Genomic DNA, 26,932 nt, shown 5'->3' with positions numbered 1-26,932 from the left:
AGACTTTTCCTCTCCCAAAGGTCCAGCAGATGGCCTCCTCAGCTCCCAGATGTTTCCAGACAGTTGTTCAAAGAAGAGGGGACGCTACACAGTGGGAAACATGGACCCATCCCAACTGTTTAGAGAAATGCTGCTGCCATCAAATTTAAGTTGAGCTCGTCTTTTCATGAAATAGTAAAAATGTATCACTGTCAACATTTGATATGTTTTCTGTATGTTTTGTGAATAAAATATGGGTTTCTGAGAATCATTGCATTCAGATTTCACTCAGTGTCCCAGCTTTTTAGGAATTGAGGTTGCACTTATCGCAGACCATGTTTTGTTCTTTGCTTTACGCATGTTTACTCGTTAGTCTTGTTTATGTCTGCTTGAGCAGGCACGAAATTCTGTAGGAATATTACCAGTATTTCACCAACGTTGTCTCTGAGAGAAATCTGTCTGTAGATGACAGCTGTGAGCTATTAGCTGCAACACACAATCAGACCACAGCCCGATGCTTCTCCAAATCCCACACCAAATTTGATAAAATGATCAAATTTGAAAGAATTGCACAAATTTTTTTTCCTTATGTATGTCTCTGCACTCTCCAGTAGCACATTGTCCACAGAAAAGTTTCCCTCTGATGGGTCTATGGAGGAATATCGCACAGTGTCATAGATTTAGTTTTGTTGCCCGTGTTGACAGCAGCACATCTTAATGTTCAGAAATTATCAGCTGTTTGATGAATCAGTTCTCATTAAGCTCATTTACAGTGAGCTCAGTGTTTACAGAGTAGAACACAGCACTTGTGTGCAAAGCAAAACAGCTGAAGGGTTGCTGGTGAAAATTTCGATCAGTTGATGACTCTTCCTCACCTCGCTATCTGATCCCAAACTATAAAAAGACAATAACATATTTAAATGTAGTTAAAGGAAGAAGTAAAGTCTCATGACACCCTTGGTGGAGCTGATTCATCTAAGCACAATCAATAAGATCTAAGCCAAGGAACGTATTTGAAATGTTTCAGGTTTCAGGTATAATCAGGTTCATGCTGATGTCTTTTGTGTTTTGTGTGGAAAAAAACAAGCTCTCAAACTCCAAGCTCCTGATCATCAACAGGTCTGTTTGGGACTCTGGACTCAGTTGCACTGCTCCTGTTGGACTGCTTTGGTTACGACTGAAATGAGCTAGTCGCACCTGTGTTTGTAGGTCAGAGCAATTTTAGGATATCAACTGTACACTCCAGATACTCAATCTCTGATTTGTTGTGTTCCATGTGTGCTGAACCCTGCCTGCCCAGGCTTCAGGGCTGCAGACTGTTTAGAATGTAGTGGATGGTTTAATATGATTTAGATGTGAAGTGGGATGGCGTGGTGGTATTTTGGTGGAGCAAAATGGAGAGGCAGAGCCGCTGTTGCATTACTTAGCCCTTAGCAGTGTGGTTTGAGAGCGCTGTAATTCAGAGCCTCCCATCACTGCTGGGACGCAGCAGGAATGCACTCCAATGGATTTTTCTGGTCAAATACATATTATTTTCTACCTAACTGCTGAGTTACTTTATGCTTGGTGCAGACAATTACTGCAGATGACTAATGCCTCTTGGTCAGCGTGTATTATTCTTCCATCAGATTCACAGATTGGTGTCTGGAAATAGAAATAAATCAGATTTTTTTTCTCCAGTCAACTGCTTGTAAAAACAAGATGATTTGACATAACTTTTAAACCTCAGATCCGTTGTTCTGATTTACTAATGATGATGCATCATTAGAGACAAAACAAGTAAACTATCAAGCATTTGTGTATTCATTTCTGTTTAATGTAGCGAAAGAGTGAAATGAAAGCAACAGCGGCTGCAAAATACAAAATATGGACTGATTTGGAGAACCAACCAACTCATAGATGGTTTCACTTTGAGCAACTCAGACCCGCGTCAGAAAAAAATGTACTCAGACCCATTTCTGGATACTTGTATTTTTCAAAAAGCCCTCAAAAATGTACAAGAATCAACATTTCTAATGGCTTTTTTCCTTTAATTGGTACAGTACCTTTGAACCAAGCACAACTCCTCTCTGCTTCATTTTCTACTGCAGATAGTATCCTGGGGTGGGATTTAGTCATCGCTGTATATTTGAAGAGATAACTTCCCTTTTTGGTCTGTTTATTACATGATTACATGATTTAGCAGACATGTTTAACCAAGGCAACTTACAAGAGAGAAGTACAGAGGTTCTTTCACAAAATGAGTTTGTGACAGCCTTTTACTGTAGTAGGTTAGAATATCTTTTGATCATAACAAATGAGTTCCAGAGAGCTCAACAAAAAATATTTTCAAAAATAAATCTATACTCTCAGCTAATAAACAGAATAATACATTTATTAGTCGTGCACCAAATATTCGGTTAATCTGCACAAACAAGATTTAAGTGATTTGGGGCGTAAATTGTGTGCTGACTTTTAAAAGTCTTCATAAAGCAAGGAAGATTGTCTGTTTGCGCTGCTGCAGAGGTGCTTTTGTTCACACCCAAGGGTGATCGCCTCTGACCAACCACGACCGATTGTGTCTGCAGTGTCTTTAACCTGAAACATTATTCCATCATTCAATCATCAGGCAACTGTGATACTTTATCCAAGATGTTCCTCTCTAACCAGAAATAAAAAGGAATAAAAAACAAACATTTGAGGTATAATGACATGCAGCAGCATTATTTTATGTTTTTTAACCAAAACATAAAATAACCAGACCAGCAACCATTTGTGAGACATTAAAGGGAGCGCGGGTGGAATGCACGAATGAGTCAATAAATGACACTGCTAGCATAACATGGACCTCACAATCGCTTGGTCCTAGTTTCTCTCCCTTCGTATCGCTGCGTGCTGCCGCCTGCCGACAGCCGCGCCTGTTTCAGTGTTTGCTGCTCGGAAGCAGGAGACTGCACTTCGGTCTACACCTTGAAACAGGCGCGGCTGTCGGCAGGCGGCAGCAGGCAGTGATACAAAGGGAGAGAAAATAGCGCCAAGCGATTGTGAGGTCTGACTCTTTCCTGGAGAACGATTTTGTGATGCAAATGTATTACTCTTTTGAACGCATATTGTTTTGAGAAGCAAAACGCTTTATTTTTGTGGCCCCAGCCAACTAGCCGGACTACCTTCATCAACACCAAAACGAGGCTGGAACTCTGCTCACAGGACGCAGCAGGGGGTAAGAAGATGTTCATAAATGATATTGCTAGTATGAGATGTCATACAGCTTCATGTCAAAAGGGTTGAAACTATCCCTTTAACACAAAAAAAAAAATGTGCCAAAGCTTCATACAAGCAGTTGTAAGAAAAATGGATTCCTTAAAGGGGAAGTTAGCCGACCGTCACAGAGCACGTAGCTCTATGACGGTCGGCTAACTTCACACAGAGTTTGCTTCTGCTAGTTTTGTGCAACATGGCAGGATATTTATCAGATTTTGACGACGTGGACGACGACTTTGAGTACGATGGACGCCTTTACCGTAGTGAATGAGCTGTGCTGCAGCGGTGCGCGTCGATAACGTCATCCCAGTAGACACGTGTGTAGAAAGCCCCCTATAAGCCCCCCGATAGCCCCGGATAACAACAACAGGGCAGCTCTGAGCTAACAGTGCAATAGTACGCATTCATTCATTCATTGGTCTTAAAGTATTGGTGAAATAAACACAGATAATGGCTTATTTAGAGCCTGTATTGTCTCTGCCCTGTTCTCTCCTGTTATATGGATATACGCCAATCTTGAGTAATCTAATGTCAGGATGGTGGGTGGCAGGGCGTGGAGAATAGGACACGGATGCAGATTTTCCAAGATAAGAAAACTTGATTAATTTTTACAAGGTCAACATAAAGCGCGGCTGAGCCGGATAACAAAAACTAAACTGTGAAGAAGCAAAACATGACTATGGCTATGACAAAAAACAAACTTGACTTGACTTGACTTACAATGACAGGTAAGACCATGGGTGACGGTGAGGATCTGGCGCCGATGCATTGAAAACCTGGAAACTAAATACTGAGGGAGTGATTGGTGAGTTAGTGTAGCTGAGGGGAAAAACACAGGTGGCGTGAATGAAGGTGATGGCAGGGCAACAGAAACTGAAAAACATGGCAAAACTAAATACTGGACCCGGACTAGAAAACTAACAAAACTAAGACATGAGAAAACTAAAACAGGAAAGGAAGAAGGACGTGTCAGCTGGGGACAGATGGATACAAAGAGACATATAAATGCAGTGGGTGACACATGGAGAGATAGGGGACAGGATGAGACGAAGAAAGTAGAGTGATGAGGAACAAACTCAGCGACTCCTTTTTAGTCAGCCACAGAAGTTGGGAAAGTATTCTGTGGTCGCTACAACTATTCAGAATATGTTAGATGGAGGGAGGGGATCACTGACAGCACTGTGTGTGTGTGTGTGTGTGAGAGAGAGAGAGAGAGAGAGAGAAAGAAACAGGAAGAGAGAAATGTATGCATGGTGATTTACTTGCATGCTTTTTTGTGTGTGTTTGTCTCAGTGGGGATTGTTTTACCCTTAACTGAGAAACTAAAAAAATATGACACCATGGGTTGTTCAAGCAGAGATGACCTTTATTTATGTTAGAATAGAACAGAATAGAAAAATACTTTATTCATCCCCCAATGGGGGAAATTCAAATTAGTCAAGGACATCACCTGTTTCGTCCTAGCTCCTTACGCACTTATTTGTTTTCTAAATTGTCTTCCCATTTATCTGGGTAACTAACTTACTCTAGCACTAGTCATGCTCTTAGCTATTTGGTTTTGGAAGGGAATGCACTTATGATTTCTTGTGACCTGAAGTTCTTTTGCCTTCCGATGTGGAACACACTTATTGTAAGTCGCTTTGGATAAAAGCGTCTGCAAAATGACTGTAATGTAATGTAATGTAACAACAATTAAACTGGGGGGGCCACCTAAAAGTAACAAAAATTAAGATTGTCACTTATCGCCCACTTCAATATTTATATTGTACAGTTACACACTGTTTTTGTTTTCATCTTGCTTTTCTTGACCACACTAAACCTGTTGGCTGTTCTTACCAAGTGGTAACACACAGACACGAGGATGTTTTCTGTACCAATGGGTGCCCTCCCGTGCCACCATGGAAGCCCCGCCTCTGCTGTAACATGATGTTAAAGGGAAAGTTCGCCTCTTTTGACATGAAGCTGTATGACATCCCATACTAGCAATATCGTGCATCAATATTGACTTACCCCGTTCTGCGTCCTGTGAGTTGAGTTCCGGCCTCGTTTTGGTGACATTGAAAGGACATTGAAAGGTCTTGCATCTGTGGCATGATGAGTTCCCATTCCTGGCAACAGTAGCTCTCCACCTCTGTTGGCATTACTTGACACTTCGAACAATTGCACCACCATTTGTCGGTCACCCTGTCTCTCACAGCTGCAGCTGTGGCTCCAACTTCAGCTGGGACCACTTCTTTGTCCCTCCTCTCTCTCTCTGCCCGTTCTAACTCCATCTGGTGAAGTTCGGCATCTGTATATTCTGGTTCCTAAAGATATCCCTTTGGCTCTGTGGTAAAAGGGATGTCTTCATCATCGGTGTCGTAGTCAGACATTGTTACGTTAACTTTCCGAGCAGTAAACACCGTAACGGGCGTGGCTGTCAGCAGCAGGCAGTGATACAAAGGGAGAGAAAATAGCGCCAAGCGATTGTGAGGTCTGAATTTTTCCTGGAGAACGATTTTGTGATGTAAATGTATTACTCTTTTGAACGCATATTGTTTTGAGAAGCAAAACGCTTTATTTTTGTGACCCCAGCCAACTAGCCGGACTACCTTTGTCAACACCAAAATGAGGCTGGAACTCTGCTCACAGGACGCAGCAGGGGGTAAGTCAATGTTGATGCACGATATTGCTACTATGGGATGTCATACAGCTTCATGTCAAGAGGCGAACTGTCCCTTTAACATTGTGTCTCAGCCCAATCCTTACCCTAACCCGAACCAAGATGTTTTATGCTGTGCATATGACACCTGAAAGTATTTTATCTGCACTCTTCACTTTTAAATTAATTAATTAATGATTATTTTTATTTTTATTTTTGGAATGATTTTACTGCACGGCGGTGTGGTGGTTAGCACTTTTTAATGTTTTAATTTTTTAATGATTTTACTACCTTTTTGTGATTTTATGTAGCTGTAAAGCACTTTGAATTGCCTTGTGTACGAATTGTGCTCTACAAATAAAATTGCCTTGCCTTGCCTAATGCCAACTGAGACACTGTTTCCTTCACTCCTTCAGTCATTTAAATTCATTGGTTTTTTTTTATTTGATAGGGACATATGCCTTGACATAGAGAATTACCAGTCATAGATTGACCGGTAAATCGAGAGCTTCGCCTTCTGGCTCAGCTCCTTCTTCACCACGACGGGCCGGTGCAGAGCCGCATCACTGCAGACGCCGCACCAATCCGCCTGTCAACCTCCTGCTCCATTCGTCCCTCACTCGTGAACAAGACCCCGAGATACTTGAACTCCTCCACTTGGGGAAGGATCTCATTCCCGACCCGGAGAGAGCAATCCACCCTTTTCCGGCTGAGTACCGACGGATCCTCCTCTCCAGTACCCCCGAATAGACCTTACCAGGGAGGCTGAGGAGTGTGATTCCCAAATAATTGGAACACACCCTCCGGGACCTCTTTTTAAAGTGGGGGACCACCTACCCGATCTGCCAGTCCAGAGGCACTGTCCCCGATGTCCAAACGATGCTGCAGAGGCGTGTCAACCAAGACAGCCCTACAATGTCCAGAGTTTTTTGACCACCTCAACAACCTCAGCCCCAGAAGTTGGAGGCCCCACATAAGAGCTCCCAAGTCTGCTTCCTCATCGGAAGGCATGTTGGTATGATTGAGGAGGCCCTCGAAGTAGTCCCCTCACCTGCTCACAACGTGCCTAGTTGAGGTCAGCAGAGCCACCATACACGGTGTTGATGGTGCACCGCTTCCCCTCCCGCTTTCCCACACCCGAGTTTTTGCCTCAGCAACCGCCGAGGCCGCGTTCCGCTTGGCCTGTCGGTACCCATCAGCTGCTTCCAGAGTCCCACTGGCCAAAAAGGCCCGATAGGACTCTTTCTACAGCTAGTGTCCAATAGCGGGTTCAGGAGTTGCCGCCACGACAGGCACCAACCACCTAACGGCCACAGCTCCGGTTGGCCGCCTCAACAATGGAGGCACGGATCATGGCCCATTCGGACTCAATGTCCCCCACCTGCCTGGGACATGGTTGAAGCTCTGCTGGAGGTGGGAGTTAAAGCTCCTTCTGACATGGGATTCTGCCAGACGTTCCCAGCAGACCCTTAGAGTCATTTGGGCATGCCAGGTCTGATCAGCCTCCTCCCCCACCATCAGAGCCAACTCACCACCAGGTGGTGATCAGTTGACAGCTCCGCCCCTCTCTTCACCCGAGTGTCCAGGACATGTAGCCGCAAGTCCGACGATACAACCACAAAGTCGATCATCGAGCTGCGGCCTGTGGTGTCCTGGTGCCAAGTGCACATATAGACACCTTTATACCTGAACATGGTGTTCGTTATGGACAGTCCATGATGAGCACAGAAGTCCAACAACAGAACACCTCTCCGATTCAGATGGGGGGGGGGCGTTCCTCCCAATCACGCCCCTCCAGGTCTCACTGTCATTGCCCACATGAGCATTGAAGTCCCCCAGCAGAACGAGGGAGTCTCCTGCAGGAGCACTCTCCAGTGCCTCCAAAAAGGGTGGTACCCTGAACTGCTGTTTGGTGTGTAAACTTTTAAAACATCTATCCATCCATCCATCCATTTTCTATACCGCTGAATCCGTCGGTTGGGTCACGGGGAGGCTGGAGCCTATCCCAGCAGTCATCGGGCGAGAGGCGGGGAATACCCTGGACAGGTCGACAGTCCATCACAGGTCCACACAGAAGCAAATGAAAGCGAACAACCACACACACACACACACACACACACACTCCTAAGGACAATTTAGAGACATTTTTATGTTTCATCGGCCCTGCACCACTCTAAAGTTCCAGCATCATCTCCTTGACCAAAGCAGATTGGTGATTCATCTCTCAATCTCACTTTCATCCAACCATCTACAGTCCATGACTGCTTCTCTTTAACCCACTGTAACGTGGTTTTGATCTCTTTAGGTGTTACTGATGGTTTAAATTAGTTTTTTTCTGGATGGAAATCCCATTTCTGTTAACTGGTTTCGTACAGTTTACTCATAAATGATCAGACAATGATGGGACAATTCCTCTCCCAAAGGTTCAGCAGCTGGTCTACTCATTTCCAGATGTTTCCAGATGTTGTTAAAAAAAAAGAGGGCATGCTACACAGTGGAAAACATAGACCCGCTCAATTCTTTTTTTTTTTCATTTAAAAAAAAAAAAAATTTAATTCAAAAGGAGCTAATATTTTAGTTAAAGAGTAAAATGTCTCACTATCAACATTTCTGTTGCTCTTTTGTGAATAAAATATTGGTTTATGAGACACACTGCTCAACAAAAAAAATATCAGAAAAGAGCTGATGATGCATTCTGCCAGCAGGAAAACCAACAACAGACACAGGTTTAAAGAAAAACAGACATATATCCCCTGAGTGTGGTGGTCTGTGTGTGTCATCAAAACGGCGAGCCATGCCACATTCACTGCATCCCACTATTGTCCCACTGCACTTAACCAAAACAAAATGTAAACACATGTTGACACGTGTAAAACGTGCTGTGCTCACTTAAACACACAGCTGACATGTATCAATAGTGTGTGTGTGTGTGTGTGTGTGTGTGTGTGTAGTTTGGGGGGATGGGGGGGTGAGGGCAGTTTCTGGGAATTGTGCTGCTGCTACAGTGGGGAGATGCTGAGAGCAGCATGGAGTGTGTATGCATGTGTGTTTGTGTGCCCCATTGTTTTCGCTTGTTACATGGATAAAGATTAGAATGCATTTTCAGTACTCCAAAGCACACACACACAGACACAAAGCCATGCATACACCCCAGTCTGACCTTTATCCAACTTTGCATGCGGACTCACTCACAGTAATGAGATCAGGCATGCTGACAGGAGGACAAAGCCTGTTACTTCATGACAACGCCAATGGAAAGTGGCAGTCTCATTTACCTTATTAAGCCTCTTTTGAACTGCAGTATGTCAACCTGTCATAGTGAATGGATAACTTTACCATAGGAGTAACGTACAGATGTTTGATGTAGTAACCAAGAGAGTTCTCAGTTTACCAGTCCGTGCATCATTATATTTCCAAAAGAGGGAAAGTTATTGAAGCGTAAATGGCTGGAGCCTCTCAAACAAAAACTGCTGAGTCGTTAAATATCTTGAGAGGAATTGGTGTTTTACATCATGCTGGCATACCAGAAATGAGGAAAAGCTGTCTTTAAGAGGGTGAAACCCTGTGAATGAGAGAGCAGTGTGAAAACACATTGGGCGTCATGCAACAACCGTTCGTATGCACAGATTTGTTCTAAAATCGTGCGTACGAGTGATTTAAGAGAATTTGCGCATTCACCAATCTTTTCGTATTTTACGTTTTCTTTCAGGTACGAACAGAATTTACGAGTGATCCAGAGCTGTCGTAGGAGTTTCCTAAAATAGTCCGCTGTTATTCCAATCAAGTTTGCTTGACTAATGGGATTGTATATTTAATTACTTTGAAGAAAACATAAATAATAAATATACATTATACCCCATAATGATGCTGACATTATTCTGTTTGACTTATATTATGCACTAATTGAAGGTTCATTTGAATCTGTATATAACGAGAAGTGTAACCAGCGGCTGTCTTGCTACTTTTGGATGCCTTAGCGTGTCAGGCTCTTGAAGAGAGCGTGTAGATATCCTGCGGAGACAGACGAATGGCTGACATCGTGATTTAGATTCCCAAGGACTGTGCTGCTGCAAATATGCAGCTTGCTAGAGCCACAACTCCAGAGAGAAACACACCGATCAAACCCAATTCCACACACGCCCAGGTCCTCACCACCCTTGGATTTTTGGCCACTGGAACCTTTCAGAGGGAGATTGGAGACAGATCGGGGGTGTCCCAGTCCTCTGTGAGTCGTGCTGTCCCCTTGGTCATCAAAGCTCTCATCAGTTTATCACCCATGGTGCTTCAGATTCCCATACACCGCTGTCCAACAAGTACAGATTAAGAGGGACTTCCATGCCGTGGCTGGACTGCCAATCATAATCGGAGCAATAGACTGCAACACATATACGCATCAAAGCCCCCGTGCCCCTGTTGTGGAGCGCACTGAGCTGAAGGCCAGGTGGGTGTGTCTCGATACCTCGTTCATGGCGCAATATTGCCATGAACGAGGGTCTCCACCTGAACCAGCCCAGGCAGACCAGAAGGTGTGGTGCCAGAAGACCCCCCTCATTGACCACCCCATCAAAGAGCCATCATGATGAGGCAACAACTGATTGCACGGCTTTAGTTGCAGTCATCGAGCGCCTGGCCATGGCGAGACGTTTTTGTTTTTAAGCCATTTTCATCAAACCATTTATTTTTTTTATTTCGGTGACATGGTATTAACAGCACTCCTAATTGCTTCCCATTTCTTGGCTTTAGCAGGTCCCGTAATTCCACTGCTGACACTGCTAAAAATGACAGATTTTCCTTTTTGGATCTCTGAAAGCAGAACTTCAGTCTCAGAGCCCCTAAAGTTGTTCTTTTTGCGCCTTGATGCCATTCTCATGACTCAACACTCAACACTTCCTGGCACAGGAGCGATGAAGCACAGCTCCTAATATGGTATAATTTAGGGCGTGGAGTATGCAAATCTACTATCCTCGTGCATGTGAACTTAGATACGCACGAGTGGGATTCATCATTTACGCAGGTCGTTTACACACTTTTTCCGAAGTTAAAGCTGCAGTCTGCAACTCTTTTTCAAGCATAATGCCTGGAACTGTCCAGGGATTCTGAAAGTAGTACATTAAATACCCCAATACAAAAAAAAATGAGTTCTCTAGGTCCCTTATATGTCCCGCTAGGTCCCTCCAAAGCCAGCAGGTTTGTTTACAAAATTGCAGACCGGACCGGTAAAAGGTAACCAATCAGGTTATGAGCTGGGCTCTGCTGCCTGTCAATCACCGATTGTGCACGCGCGATACAAGGTAGGCTCGTCCCCACGCTTATTTATCTAGACTATTGAACTTTTACGGGCTTGTCTACTTACTGTGTCTTCCATGATCGCAAATGACAGGTGAGTTGATGAATGAGGAGTCGTGTAGGCGCATCTGGCGTGCACGTAGACGTGCACGAGTTCTCATGTGTTTTGATGGGGCGGGACAGGAAGTTGAATAACTTTTTATTTTTCGGTTAAAAAATAAGCATTTCTTGCATTTTGCGACTACGGAGGTCACCGTTTTCAACTTCAAGCGTTCTGATAGATCATGTAAACTCTTAAAATGCCAAAAATTAGGACTTTACGTATGACAACAACAAATCCTGCAGACTGCAGCTTTAAATGGAGTTTGTTGAATCTGACGTGGCGTGTTCGTACGAGACCTTCGTACGAAAAAAGTGAGAGAAATTTAGAATAAAAATACGAAAATGTTCTTGCATGAGGCCCAATGTCTCTAGAAATGACAGAAAACCAGCCACTAAAGTGAAAAGCTTCATCAACATCTGGCCAACCAATGAGATCAACGAGAACTGCTCATCGAGAGCTTAAAGGCGCTAGCATGGTTGACGCGTCTGTCACGGCAGTGGTGGACCGTGACGTCAAAATGACGTATCAGTCCTGGCGCTTGCCTTGAAAAGACGGCGCAGCGCGATGTCGTGCACAACTCGTTTTTTGTAACTTGGCGGCGCCACCAACGAAAAACCGGATGGACCGTTGTGAGACCAGGCTCAGTCAGGAGGTGCGTTTGTACAGCAGCTGTACGAAGCTGCAGTGAAACAGCACAGGGAGCACGTAAACTCCAAAAACTGGTGCACAGAGATTGGCAGAACTTTGGGGAAAGAGGGAGAGTTCTGTAAGAATGTGTGGAAGAAGCTACGGGACAGATACGTGAAGGCAAAGAAGAGGGCAGAGACTCCAAGTGGTGATGCCGGGGGCTTCAGACCTTCACCTCTTTTAACTGAATTAAAAAATTAAAATGATCCGAATACTGCTGCAGTATCATTAATTACAGTATCCAGCTCTTCATTGTTTTCTTCTCCACTTTCGTGGTTGTAGAGTAGCGGTAACCTTCACGTAGCAGCGCCACCTCTGTGACGGAGAAAATTGCAACTACTGGCGCATCGACTTGCGCCACTATATATAGCCGGCACGAAATCGTGACGTCATCAACACCGCTCGCGCTAGCAGACGCGGCAACCATGCTAGAGCCTTAATGCAGCTGGATACCATGGAAGGTCTGCCATTGCCAAACATTTGATTTCTTCAGTCGCTGCGGAAACACACTTAGAATAATACAGTGATAGAACTTTCACCTCCCTTTTCAGCACTAATTTATGTTTTAAAGATCCCCAAAGAAGCCTTTGATCTCAATGGCCTGTCCCAAGCCCTGAAGCAAGGAGGTGTTCATCAGTTGGGTGGGTGGCTGTTGTAGGACTGAACTGGCTCGATTTATGGACAGTTGGCTTTATTTGGCAGAGATATTTTTGGCAGAAAGACAGTCAGATATTATTATATGCGCATCCAAGGGACGCACAGAGCCGAAGTGGGGAAAAAATAAAAGGATTTATTTTTAGTCTAAAAATATAACAAAAAGAGACTCTCCAAAAAGGGTAGAGCTTAGGCTGAGTTTTGGAGCAGAGGCGTGGGAAGAGCGGAGCAGGCCCGGGCAGTATTCACCAGGCAGCCGTGCTGTGGAAGAAGAGAATGCTGTTTAATATTGACCAAATGGTACTCGAGAATAAACGCGTTACTCAGCGAACTTCTACCATAGGTAGGTGAATAATCCAGCATCGGCGCGCGGACCAGAAACTCCGTGGCTGTGTTCGAAACCGCCTACTACATACTACATACTTGCAAACTACATTCTCGTCAATCAGACAGAATGCAGAGCGTTTACCCACAATGCATTTCGCTCCTGCCCAAGCCGAAATCAGCCGGCCTGAAGCTGATTTCGGCTCGGGCTATAAACTCTGTAAATATATAACTCTAGCAACATTTGAAACATTTTCAGGCGAGAAAGTAGTCGTTTAGATCCCCATCGTGTTGAAAATCTGCCAAAATACTAAATATTTTCACAAAATAAAATACCCGTTGCCTTTTATCATAGGGAAAGCCATTACGATACAGTGCTTTTGTTTTGAAAAAAGGAAGTGAACCTACCCTCGTTGTAGCTAGCTTGAAACTGCCGTTTTGACAGGAAATGACGATCGGCGACGTCACGTTACGTTGCATCTTAGGTAGTTTGAGTATGAGTAGTAACCTCATGATGCCTACCCAACATTTCAGAGAATCTAGTATGCATCCGGGAACTTAAAAAAAGTTAAAGTTAGTAAGAGTAGTAGGAGTAGTAGAAGTATGCGGCTTCGAACACAGCCCTTAAGAAAGGCTGTTGATTGCGCCGATCAGGAACAGGTGTGCCTTGTGAAGCTCCAATCAGGCATGTCAGCTCCGCCTCCCACATGCAGGCAAAGGAGAGAACGGAAAAAACCCAGAAACAAACGAAAAGAAACCAACCAAAACAGGGCACAAGCCAGAGTCAACACCGGAGTATGACAGGCTGGCTCTGAAGGAAGGTAACCAAATCTTCCAACAAACTTCCTCAGTAACACATTTTATGTTGTTTTACACACTTATAATGAAAGGGTAATAAGAGGTACTTTTTTCTTTTAATTTACTCTTTAATCTTCCATCATTACCGTCATGATAGTGCCTCGATGCAACACAGTCTTGCACAATCAGTGTTGACTTTGGGTTACAGATTCCGAGTGCTGTCGTCGATACTAGCCTGCAGACTTAACACGTGGTGTTAATTTGTTGAACAAAACAAGAAATGAGTGAGTTGAGTGAGTGATGGGCCGATGCTTTGCCCTCCCACGAGTCCCAATGATAGGAAGTAAGGTGGATGTGGAGGGACACAAGGACAGGAAGAAGAAGCAGGGAGCCAACACAGTCTCAGTTTCACACCACTGAAGAGCTGCTGCTATTCTTGTGTTTAATCCCTGAGGAGCGACACCGTGCATACATGAACATACCAGACACACATGTGCATGCACCTAAAACAATACGTGAGAAATGACGGGAACCAGACAATTACACACGACAGGGAAGTAAACAGACGATGTAATTTTTAGCATATGTATTATTAACTTACATATTATTAATGTGATTAATGTGTAATGGGATTTGCTGTGTGTGTTTACTCATAATATTCATTTTGATTAAATATGCCTTATCTTTTACTTTTAATGTAAATCATTATCATGTTGATCGTGTTCCTTTTTTTAGTGGTGTTAGAAGGACATCATTAATGTCACAGTCCTTCCGCTACCATTCCATCTCCGTTTATTTTGAATATCATCTGTGTTACACTGTTTGGTGAGAATAGATTTGTGTCAAACGGAGCTAAAGCAGGAACGTTCACATGAGGGACATGAACCTGGACGCCTCACCTAAAGTAAGCATTATTTTGTTCTGATATTTTACGCAATCTTTATGGCCCAATCATCCGCTTTGGATGTTGTCGGGAAAAAAAAAATTTACTGGCAAGATGAGTTCAGTGACAATAAAAAAAGAAGAGTTATGAAAAGTGTTTATATGAGAGTGTGTGTTTTGCGATAGTGGGTGTGAGAGGGAAGTGTGTGGGAGTGGGACTACCAATGCCTTCCCACACACACAAACACACACACACCCGCACTGCCCACCAACAGACCAACAGACCTCAGTCCTGTTGGGACCAGGCCAAAAGGACACAGCACAAGACAGATTCTTTCACAAGAGAGGAAAATTGGAAACAGAGCAAGAGAGATGTTAGGGACAAGACTGCAGCAGCGCTGTTAGAAAGTAATAAAGATCAAACACTGCTTCACAGAACTATCAGGAATCTTCCACAGAAACTGCTTGGGCAAAATAAAAAATGAATGATTTGTCCAAAAACCATTTATGTTTCTACCACAAATGGACAGTTTGTGATCTTGCAAATCTCATGAGTAAGCTGTTTTGCTCAGTAAAATGTTAGCTTGTTTAGGACCAGCAGTCTTGTTCCAAGATGACGCATCCAAAAAAAGAAAGTGATGTTTTAACCAGTGGTGAGCGGTCACTGTCAGCAATGCCTTCTCTGCTGATGGTCAGAAACTGAAAACTCAACATATATTTCATTCAAACATTTATTAATTTCACAAAGTTTGTGTCAGCCAGCTTGTTAAACACATACTGCTGCTCATTGCTGCTCTCCTGGCAGTTCTACTGCTCCCCCTCAGCTGTTCTCAGAAAACAAATGGACAAATTTGAACCAATCTGATTTCAAGTTTGTCATATTAAGCGTATTCCTTGGCAAGCCGGAGCCTGCTAGATGGCCTCTCTGCTTATATTTGAATTGTGTGTATTGGATTTTAGGTGTAGTTCCATGAATTTGGAATTTTATATTTACTTAGCCTTGTTATTTTTAAATGCACAATAGCTGAAGGAAAATAAATTTCATCATAGATTTACAGGATGCAGCATGCATCTTAGTCAGGGAAAGATTTGTGCAGCGCTTTCTGTTCAAGTAATGAGCAACTTTAAGTTTCAGGGATTTTTAATCGCTTAGTGTTTTTGAAGTTAGTTTTTGTCAAGACTGACTTGAACATTATGCATTGATATAAAAAAAGGCAAAGACAGAAAAATGATTGGTAACGATACATACTGTCAGTTATCTGTTTGAGGGAGAAGAAGAATCAAAGACTTAAAGGTGCACTGCATGAAAAGAGGGATTTGTGGATGTATGTGGCCCCTTACATGTCCGCATACGTTAAGCCCCTGCATTTGCGGTGGTAAAAGTGAAACCTTGGCCCAAGTTGTCGCAAATTGACCTGGCAACTGCTCCCCCATGCCCCCCTCCCCTCCCCTACTTAGGAGAGCCTTTAATATGTAAATGCCAGTGATCAGGTCAGGAGCTGCCACAGTCATTTTCAAGTGGGGTTGGGTGAGGTGAGGTGAGGTGGGGGGTGGGCAGGCCTGTTTCTACACGTTCATCACCATCACCTCCAACTCCAGCCAAGTTTGTTGCTGTGTTGTCTTGAAAAAGAAGAGGTGCACGCTGTCTGCTGGTGACAGGTGATGCATATCTGTTTTTTTTTCTCCCAAACACCTCTTTTGTAATACCGCTTTTTGTGGGCAAGATTCAAGGATTCAAGGATTCAAAGGTTTATTGTCATATGTGCAGTTAGAAACGTGTTTCCCTGAACAATGAAATTCTTTTCTTTGTTGCCCGCACTGGATGTCCAAATGTATAATAATAAAGATAAGATAAAGATAAAATAAGCATGCAACAGCAATATTCTAAAAGGTTTCTTAAATAAAATAGAAATATAGAAATAAAAATATAGAAATCTGGCCTGTATACATAATGTGCAGTAGTGCGCTCAGTGTTTTATTGTGTATTCGGTGTCACAATGGTCACAATATCGCCGAGGTCTTTTCTTTGTCCTTGCAGAGTCCATTTTTGTGTCAAAACAGTGCAAATTGCCAGCTGTGGTCAGACAACATTAAATAGCAAAAGGACGGGAGGTTGTCTCGCGAGTATTCCGTGTAATGACGTATACGCATATGATTGGTGGAGCTTAACGGCTCGCATAAGCTCTCGTTCAATCACGTATGAGAAACATTGTGTCGTGCAGTGTAAACAAAAAGTTTAAGGAGCAGATCTGGCGGCAACAAGGCAGACAGAAATCGCTGAGGTCCCGTGCTGTGAAAACTGCCCTGGTTTGCGGAATACAATGGCTGGAAGACGACTTGCTTTCAACTTCCCAGCAACTCTCTGCGGGTCTACAGGTTTGTGTGTTTTTTTTCTACTTGCACATGACCATTTGATTGTTTAATTTTAGTCTTGTTGACACTGTACAGCACTTGGGACAGTTCTCGCTGATTTTAAATGTGCTGTATATTAAACTTACTTACTCACTTGCTTACAGGCAGATAAAATGAAAGTCCTGTTGAATGCTATGACCGGGATGTCTCGTATGGTGGCCAGCACTGTGGATACGGTCGTGGAGAGGGTTCTGGAGGGAATCGACCAGAGATTCGCTAGGTTGGAGGCAAGATGGCCGTCGAGAACGGACTGGAGTTACATTCCAGAGAAGTTGAAGAGCGCACCCCCAAGAGAAGGTGGATACAGAATCCGAAAATCGCGGTAAGAGTAGGTTATTGACTGTGGCTTTAGGCTAAACTCAACTTAATTGTGTCCATCACGTGAAAACCAGTGTGAGTTGCTTTATTTAAAAAAATGAATTTCGTGTTTTCAATTTATAGGAAGCAGTTCGCCGCCTGCATAACTCACCGTGGCATTATACTCCAGGTCAAGGGTAAGAATAAGTGAATGTTCTCCCAATATCTAGTTGAGTTGGACCCGATGTTACGTTACGTTAATGCAGTTTTTTTTAATTAACCATAGGCCTATTGTTTTTACAGGCTACTGTCACCTCACAATATGGATGTAACGAGTCGCTTGAAGGAGGCGGTGGCAAACAGTCCGAACTTCAGAGAGGTAGACGGGGACACTATCGAGGGTGAGCGGCGCTGACTTTTACCACGGCTCTGGCACTGATACTTTTAAGCACTGGTCATTTTATTCATTCCTCTTGTTTGTTTTTTTTTAGCTGCGTGACGGACCTGTGTGCTGTGCTACAGGCGCGTCTTGAAACCAACCCGAAATACTCACAGTCTCACCACAGAAGAGTGAAAGAGAGTAAGAACATATACGCTGTCAATATGACTTTCGTTACTTTATAGACAAGTTGTCAATATGCTGTGCATGGATAGACTATGTTTTGATTATTTATTGGTTATTCCAACAGCTCCCAGAAGCCAGCTTCTGATCCAGGATGAGGACGTCTGACAACTCCCGCAGACCCTGCAGGGACCGGAGTAATGCGAAGAATGCGGATTCCAAACGGCGGCGTTTAGGCTTATTGTGTATATTGTAGGCTACAGCAGTGTGTGTATATAGTTTTCAATTCTTTATTATCAATATGGTTCTTATTACAATGTAAGCTATGTACATTGTGTGGTGTGGCAATAAAAGCGCTTTAAAAAAAAAAAAGTTTCCTTTTTCATTTCCTCAATAGATTCACGTCATTCATGCCTGCATTAGCCTAGTCATAGTGCAGCTTATAAGAATGACGTGAATATATGAAGTACACAAACATCCCAGGAATATTAGTAATCATAATCACAATTATGAATCATAATTGCTGAGTGATATGCCTATATAAAGTATGCATATATTAACCTTATTGGCCAATGGGCGGTCAGCTTTACAGGAGCTTTTTTATGTAATCACGTGCCTTTTTCGTCCAATACCAGCGAGGCCAGTGAGAGGTCCAGGCACTCTCACAGCGGGGTGCTAATCGCTGAGCCATTAGCACCCCGCTGTGAGAGCCCGCCGCGAGTCAGGTTCGTTTCCGACGATTTTCTCGCTCAACAAACTTAAAGTTTGTCTGCCTGCAAGCGCCCAGGTGCGTCCCAAAATTAGGCAAATTCGCGGATGTTCACTGCCGTCCACAGTGACACAAATCCCTCTTTTCGTGCAGTGGTGTCTGTTGTGTTAACCCTAAATCCATCTGGTGTGTTTGCATTACTGTAATAACACAACAGTTTGTTATCGGTTTGTGTTTCTGAAAGCTGAGAAGTTGCGCTTCCCAGCTAACGAGTGGTTGTTATGGAAATTTCACTTTCCCTTCAGGCATGTTGCTGTACTTCTCAGTCTTGCATCTGCTGACGATTGGTAACTTTTGGCATAAGCAAACCATTTGCCATGTGCCATTTTCCCACCACCATCATGCCCCCAGACTGGTTCATGGCCATTTTATCTATTTTAACTTTAGACTTTTACACTTTAAATAATTCTTTCAAAATAAGTTGGCTTAAACTTTTATCAAGAACCCCTCTTCAATTTGGAACTTCATACCAAATTTTATTTTGTCTGAATTAGGAGCAGTGTTGCCATAGTTACTTTGAAACAGTAATCCGACTACTGACTACTTCTTTAAAAAGTAACTTAGTTAAGTTACTGACTACTTGCTTTTAAAAGTAATTAAGTTAGATTACTTTTAGTTACTTTCAGCCGAGGCTGATCCCCCGCCCCTATAACATGAAAATGACTACCAGTTCTGCCAATACTCACTTTATTGACATGTATTTTAACCGGAACATCAAAAATGACACTGGCATTTGCAAACTTTTTCTTGAAATAGGCTTACATGTTTTTTAAATGAAAAATAAATAAGACAGTCTTTCTTGACTTTACTTAAAATATAAAAAAAACCTCTTACGTAAAAAAGTAATACATAATACCCCCCCCCCAAAAAAAAATCATTCACTCGCAGCAATGCAGACAAACGGACGGTCATATCACGTAACCTGCTGATAATTATGGGCCCAAGCCAGTATGACAGTCAAGTTTTTGACCGAAAAATGTCACGTTTATCTTGCTGTATCCACCCGTTGACCAATAAAAGTTTAAACAAACCTGATTGATCGTCAGACCCGACGCTTTGCAGAAATGTTTGTATGCTAGTCGCCTACAACTGCAGCTGTTACTGGATTACCCAAAGCTACAACTGACGAAGTACACATATAGATAAACACCCGTACACTCATTCAGATATCGTATATAGGTACTAGAAGATGTAATACCGTACAAAGACGTTAACAAGTCTTCTTTCATCAATTGCGACCAGGTAAGATAAACAGCTAGCTAGCCCTCTCCATAGCACTGCCTGAAACGTAGGCTATACATGTTATAAAGTTAGCACGAATAGCTAAACCTATCAACTATCGTCTGTGACAGGCACTGATGAAAACTGTGGTTTAGATTGGTGTATTTATTTAAAATGATTAGGGAAAGTGAGTAAAATGTAACAAATGATATCGCTGGTGTTTCACATTTTAGTGGGACAGATCACTTTTACTGGGTAGGTAGATGTAAAACAACGAGTGACTTCAGGCGAACCCCGCTCCCTCCGTTGCGGTCACTGATATTACTCATAAGAAAACGAAATTATCCCAAATTATTTCAATACAAGTTTATGGTTATAATCATGAATACATGTTGACAAGTCAAATATATGTATTGGGCTTGTAAGTAACATTCAGAAATAACATGTTAGCTTTTGTATGGTCACTATAACATGCCGGCCGGCGGCGGCCGTTACAGGAGAATAAAGGACGGCCGCTATGGGGTATACGTTCCCCCGAAATGCAGAAATAGTAACGCACGATGTTTTAGATAAGTAACTTCAATCTGACTACTAGTTTTGAAATAGTAGTTGCGTTAGACTACTTGTTACTGAAAAAAGTAGTCCGACTACAGTAACGCGTTACCGGCATCACTGATAAGGAGGCCTAAATTTCTTTTTACTTTGTAATTATAATGTTGAAAAAATCCCCTCAAAACTATCCTACTTTCATAAACAGATGCTTCTTTCTTGTAATTGATCTACAAACATAATTTTTCCACACTTAGTTAATACGTATGGAACAATATTGGTATTGACGTGGAAGTCAAGAGTGGATGCTGAATTAGATCGACTGGAGAAGGCCGGTATAATGTCACCTGCTAAACACAGTGAGTGGGCTGCACCGGTGGTGCCTGTAGTGAAAAGAGACAACACAATTCGGCTGTGTGGCGATTATAAATGAACAGTAAATCAGGCTGCCACTACGGAGACCTATCCCCTGCCCCGAGTTGAGAAGCTGATGGCCACACTGAGTGGTGGGACTGTTTTCAAAGATCGATCTCACCTCAGCATATCAGCAGGTCCTTCTAGATGAGGAGTCAAAGAAACTACTGACCATCAATACACATTGAGGGTTATTGGTGTATAATAGACTGGCACATAGACTTAGGAGAAGTGGAAGTTAAAGAATCCCAGTTTTGACCGTGAAGATTGCCTCTGGGGAATGACTCTGCCGTGAGAAGCAGCTAAAGTTTTACTTTGATTATTTATTGGTACCAGCGACAATGCTGAGAATGCTATTTCTTTAATGATTACAACAACTAATGTTGTCTTTTACTTTGTTTACTCGAACATTTAGGTTTACGGTGTTGATGTGGCGTTAATAAACATCTGTGAAAAGAACCGGAGTCTCGCATCCAATCAATGGGCGGCATATTGGCAGAGTTTACAGATGACTTTGGTTCTGTCGACTCCGCCGTCTGGAAGAACTTTAAAATGAAAATGGCCGAGTAAAAGTTCCGTACCCTTCTCCATGCTTGATGGATCCGCCGATTACTTTCTTTTCCTGTTCCGCAGCAGACAGCAACAGACTTTTACAAAATAAAAGCCTGTGAGCAACAGACTTTTACAGAATAAAAGCCTGTGAGCAACAGACTTTTACAAAATAAAAGCCTGTGACCAACAGACTTTTACAGAATAAAAGCCTGTGAGCAGCAGACTTTTACAAAATAAAAGCCTGTGACCAACAGACTTTTACAGAATAAAAGCCTGTGAGCAACAGACTTTTACAGAATAAAAGCCTGTGAGCAACAGACTTTTACAGAATAAAAGCCTGTGAGCAACAGACTTTTACAAAATAAAAGCCTGTGAGCAACAGACTTTTACAAAATAAAAGCCTGTGAGCAACAGACTTTTACAATAATAAAACCTGCGTTAATGCGATAAAATATTTATCCACGTTAAATAATTAACAAGTTAACGCGATAATAACGAGTTAACTCGCGCAGCCCTAATTAAAACATAAAAGTTTAACAAACAAATCTCATCCTGATGAATAGAATAGAACAGAATAACCACTTTATTGTCATTCAAACTGATATGGGTTGACTGCGGGATGTGGTGGTGATGTGGTCCTTTACCGGCCGCTACACCAACACAATGACAATAGTGGTATGTTCCCCGACCAGACAATATGGTCTGGATTTTACAGCAAGGAGCTCTATCTCAAGAACGCACTGATTACAGACCTATACAGTTTTAATAGACAATTTTTTGTAAAAATAAATCATTAAACTTCCTCCACAGGCTTTTCCACTGTCTTAGCCCCTGCAGGCTAACGGCGTCCCCGGGTACAGCAGAGTTCAGACTGGAGTAAAATGCAAGATAAGACAAGCCTTAAAGGTGGATTTGAACTTTGAAACTGAAAAATTGTTTAATAGCAGCGCGTACGTTGTCACTAGCGGCGCTCATATTTTGAAAACATGTAAACCGCCAAAATAATTTGTTCTTGTTAACCTGCAGCTGTTCCTCTTTGCTAATTTCCACAGGTCAAACAAGAGGCTCAGATTTACATAAATAAATACAGCAAGCTGACGTCACTGAAGAAAAGTGACACCAATTTCCAGCGAAGGTTATGTTTACTTGCCAAGAGCTCCTGTATCTGTTGTAATCACTGCTTTTCACGGTTATTTGTTTCTATTCTCTCTCAGCCGGTAGTTTGTTCATATGCAACTGCCAGTGCCAGCAAGTCTTTCCTCTTCCTTTTCTGTTGGCGCCAGGCAGACTAGATATTACGACAACTCACACCCCATCTAGTGGTACAAAGTGGTATTACAGGTAAGTCTGGCCTGCCTGTAAAATTTCCCAGGTTGAAATGTCAACTGCATACTACTTTTTTATATATATATGATTAGAAGTATTTTTGACAATACTGTTGAAAAGTGTTGTCATTTTTTGTTTGTTGTAAACATTTCTATCTCCAAAGAACACCTTTAAACTCTAATCACTAAATCATCCGAATATATGACATCCATATATGTGCGTGTATGCTTTAACATGTAAACAACTTCCACATTGACCATTGGCATGGTGACATATCATGGTGTAGCAGGCGGTTTTCTGCGTTGTGTTGTGTTGTGTTGACAAGTGAGACGCACGCTGGTGTTGAGTATCGATGGGGCTTTTAATCTTCAGAATAAAAGAAAAACACACAGGTGTCACACACACCGAGCCATACTGCAACTCTCCACACTCTACAGAAACAAATAAAATAAAATTTAATTTCACACAACCACTGTAAAGCTTCACATCACGTATGAAACTGTCCGGGCATTATACAGCCGTGCCACACAAGAGCACGATTTCCTGACCTCAGCATGGAAAAGAGGGAGACAGAGGGAAAAAACGTTTCAGCTAGCATAATGCTAAGTTAGCTCACTCTGCATAACTCGATTAAATATTCAATTTAAAAGTTGTTAATCCACAGAAACTCGACCAGAAGGCTCATAAGACTGTCGCAGCACAGGATATATCAATATATTGCGGTTTTGACTGGTAAAAAGAAAGGAAAATAATTCAGACAAAGGATAGTGCATATCGTGACTCACCAGTTCAGAGCTCACACAGCCAGAGTCTCTATTATGAGGAGAGGGAAAGCTGGCGGCTTTTTCCGGGTGGTACTGCACTCTAGGGGCGCCAACGAAGCAGTGCAGAGCAGGCAGAACTCTCTGGTGATACTATGAAATCCACCTTAGATGCAGCCATTGCTTTGGATATAATTTTTTATAATTTTTCATTTTAATTTTCCTAAAGGCAGGATAAATTATCCTTTCAAACGGCACTTGGTTTGATTTTTTAGACTCACTAGATTTGTTTAAAATACACATTTATTGTCAGTATTGCATCCCGACTGACGTCACGCATGTGGCATCACTTTACGGCATGGTCATGGTCATTTCTAGCGCTGATCTAGCAGAGAGGTGTTAGCTCAAATAGTTACAGATTTCAGCACAGCCCTTTTACATACTCTCTGACTAGCCTCTGGTTTAGCTTTGGTTGTTGTTAGCAGCACCAGGTTAGCACTGTGGCACAGTGGACGAGTGCCGTAAAGCAGCCGGCCATAAAGCAGACGGTCGTAATCAGCCGTGCGTTCTTCAGACTCCGATAGCTAGATGCTAGCGGAGACTGACTCGCAAATGCCAGACCTGTAAGAAAACAGAAAGCTATAACTACCAGGTTATTGTACTTTTGATATAAATCCACATCCCTCTGTCAGAAATCACAGTAATATTTTCAGGTTTCAGCCGCTAGCGGGGACATTTTTTTAATTATTAGCGCCAGCCCTATGGCCAATGGTCATTCTGCACTCGCTCGCCAGCGCCCCCAGACAAAATCAACTGAACTGCAGCCAAATTTTTTATAATGGGGCGAATAGGAAGTGGAACGGCTGTCTGTAAAAGGGCTGTGACACAGCTCTTTGACACTAGGTGGTGCAACGCCAAACAATACCCCAGAGAAACGAAGGGGACACAATAGAAAATCGCCATAGGAACCTTTCTTCTCCTTTTCTTTTACAGACAGAAAATAATTATTTTGGGAAAGTTCACCACATAAAAGAAAGATTTTAGGTAAAATAAATCAACAAAAAATTATGTCACTTTTGACTTGGCTACATGCTCCCCCCTGAACTTCACCAAAATATAGCAAAGACCCAGTAGTGTACTCCCATACATTAAACCACTGCAACTAAAGAGTTACTCACTTGACTGAGAAAATGACCCACAAAGGCTGCGCAACCCTTATGAATACACTTGCAAGAAGGGGTGCCTTATACACCACCTCGTACGATACTGAATTAAGGTAACATCACATATACCTTTCTCTCAACATGAGGAGTGTAATAACTAACACTACTTTGTAATGTCTGCATAATACAAACATCTTTACATACTTGGGGTCTGACAGGGGAATTTACCTCACAGATAAAGACCTAGCAAAGTCAGAGGTCAAACATATTTTCTTCTGGGTCATGTTCTGTATTAACCTATCAACAGGTTTCACAAGCCTGCCCACCCTCGTTCTTATCCTAGACACAGCACTGCTCGCTGTGTCAATGGGGTTGTTATCACTGGGCATCCCACCAACCACACTGGACACACTCATAGGCCTCTGGCTCACACTGTCATCCAGTTCAACATCTTCAGTTCCTTCATCTGCATCAGGACACTCTGAGGGAGGGCTGGGAGCAGGACTGCCCAGGACCCAATCAGCTGTCCGATCTCCTGTGCTGTTTCTTTTTTCTTTTTTTTTTTTTTATTGGCATTTTTAGTAATATAACAAACTACAATACCATCAACACCCCTCCCTGACCATACATAACAGAACAGCACATCAAATAGCAAAGGTTAAACAGTCAAAGCAACATAAGATAAATACACCAAATTATAAAAGAATACACCAGGGAGCAAAGGCTCATATAATACCAGGCATTAATTTTTTGGCCAACTACGATCCCTTCATTGAAGGGATTTTAGTACAGAATCCCACATTGTCCCAAACATGTTCATTTTGTCCTCGTTGTAATATCTCAATCTTTCCAGACACAATGTGTTTGCTAGTTCTCCCAACCACTGATCAAATGTGGGTACAAAGTCCTTCTTCCAAACCTTCAAGATCAACCTCTTAGCGATCACCATACCGAACAAAAGGGCAACTTTCTCATATTTATTCGCAAAGGGCAACACCCCAGGAGCTCCGAGAATTACAACAAGAGGATCCGGATCCCATTGTTTCCCAAAAGCAGTGGAAAAGAAATAAAAGATTTTCTTCCAAATTGTATGAAGCTGTACACATGACCAAAAGGAGTGGAGCAAGTTGCCCGTTGCAGCTTTACACCGGTTACACATTGGTGACTCATTCGGATAAAAAGTGCTAAATTTTTCTCTCGAATAATAAAGTCTATGTAATGTTTTGAATTGTATAAGATTGTGCCTAGCATTAACTGAACAGCCATGTATACTTTTCAAACTTTCCTCCCACACACTATCAGGTATCTGCTATCCCATCTCGTCCTCCCATGCTTTCTTGATTCTAGTTAGGTCTACCGGTGCATTAGTGAGAATCCTATAAAAATATGACACCGCCCCGCGATTAATCGGATCAAATTTGTTTATTGCCTCCAGAGTCTCGTGTCTGGTAAGAGTTCTAAAATTAGATATGTTTTTACTAACATAGTCCCTGATCTGCAGAAAACGAAAGAACCCCGACCGTGGAACATCATATACAGAGCTCAACTGGGTAAAGGACGCAAGGGTGCCATCAACGTACAGATCCCCAATTACACACATACCCCTCATTCTCCACACTTGGAAACCGACGTCGCCGAGACCCGGAACAAAAGAATGGTTTTCACAAATGGGAGCATCAAAGTAGACTGTCGGAGCTTTTATATAGCTCTGTATCTGCTTCCAGAATCTTATAGTGTTGCCAATAACCAAATTATTATTGTAAAGCGTTTTTAGGGCTGTTAAGGAGGGCAGCCAGGGACGTATTGTGACAATGTCGTCGTTCCAAGGATAGCCAAGTAGGGCAAAGATTGTGAGACTGGTGCGGGCCTTTCTTCCACCATGCTATAATGGATAGGTGAGAAGCCCAATAATATAATTTGAAATCTGGCAATGAAAATCCACCTATCTCTTTTGGTTTGCATAGGTGTTTTTTGGAGATTCTAACATTCCTATACCCCCAGATGAAGGGAATGATAATGGAGTCTAACTGTTTGAAGTATGACACACCTATAAAACATGGAACAGAGAGGAATAGATGAAGAAATCGTGGCAATACCACCATTTTAATTGCATTAATTTTACCGACCATAGATAGAGGGAGAGTCTTCCAAAAATCAATATTCTGCTTAAGTTGTATAATTTTATTCTGCCAATTCAGTTGTAAGAGATCCTCCGGTCTCCTTGTTATCGTCACCCCCAAATATGTGAAGGTATTATAGGTTATCTGAAATGACGTTCCCCACAAAAAGGTCAGATCATCTCCGGATGAGAG

This window comes from Odontesthes bonariensis, chromosome 10, assembly GCF_027942865.1.
Source record: "Odontesthes bonariensis isolate fOdoBon6 chromosome 10, fOdoBon6.hap1, whole genome shotgun sequence".
Taxonomy (NCBI): Eukaryota; Metazoa; Chordata; class Actinopteri; order Atheriniformes; family Atherinopsidae; genus Odontesthes; species Odontesthes bonariensis.
This window is presented reverse-complemented; position numbering follows the sequence as displayed.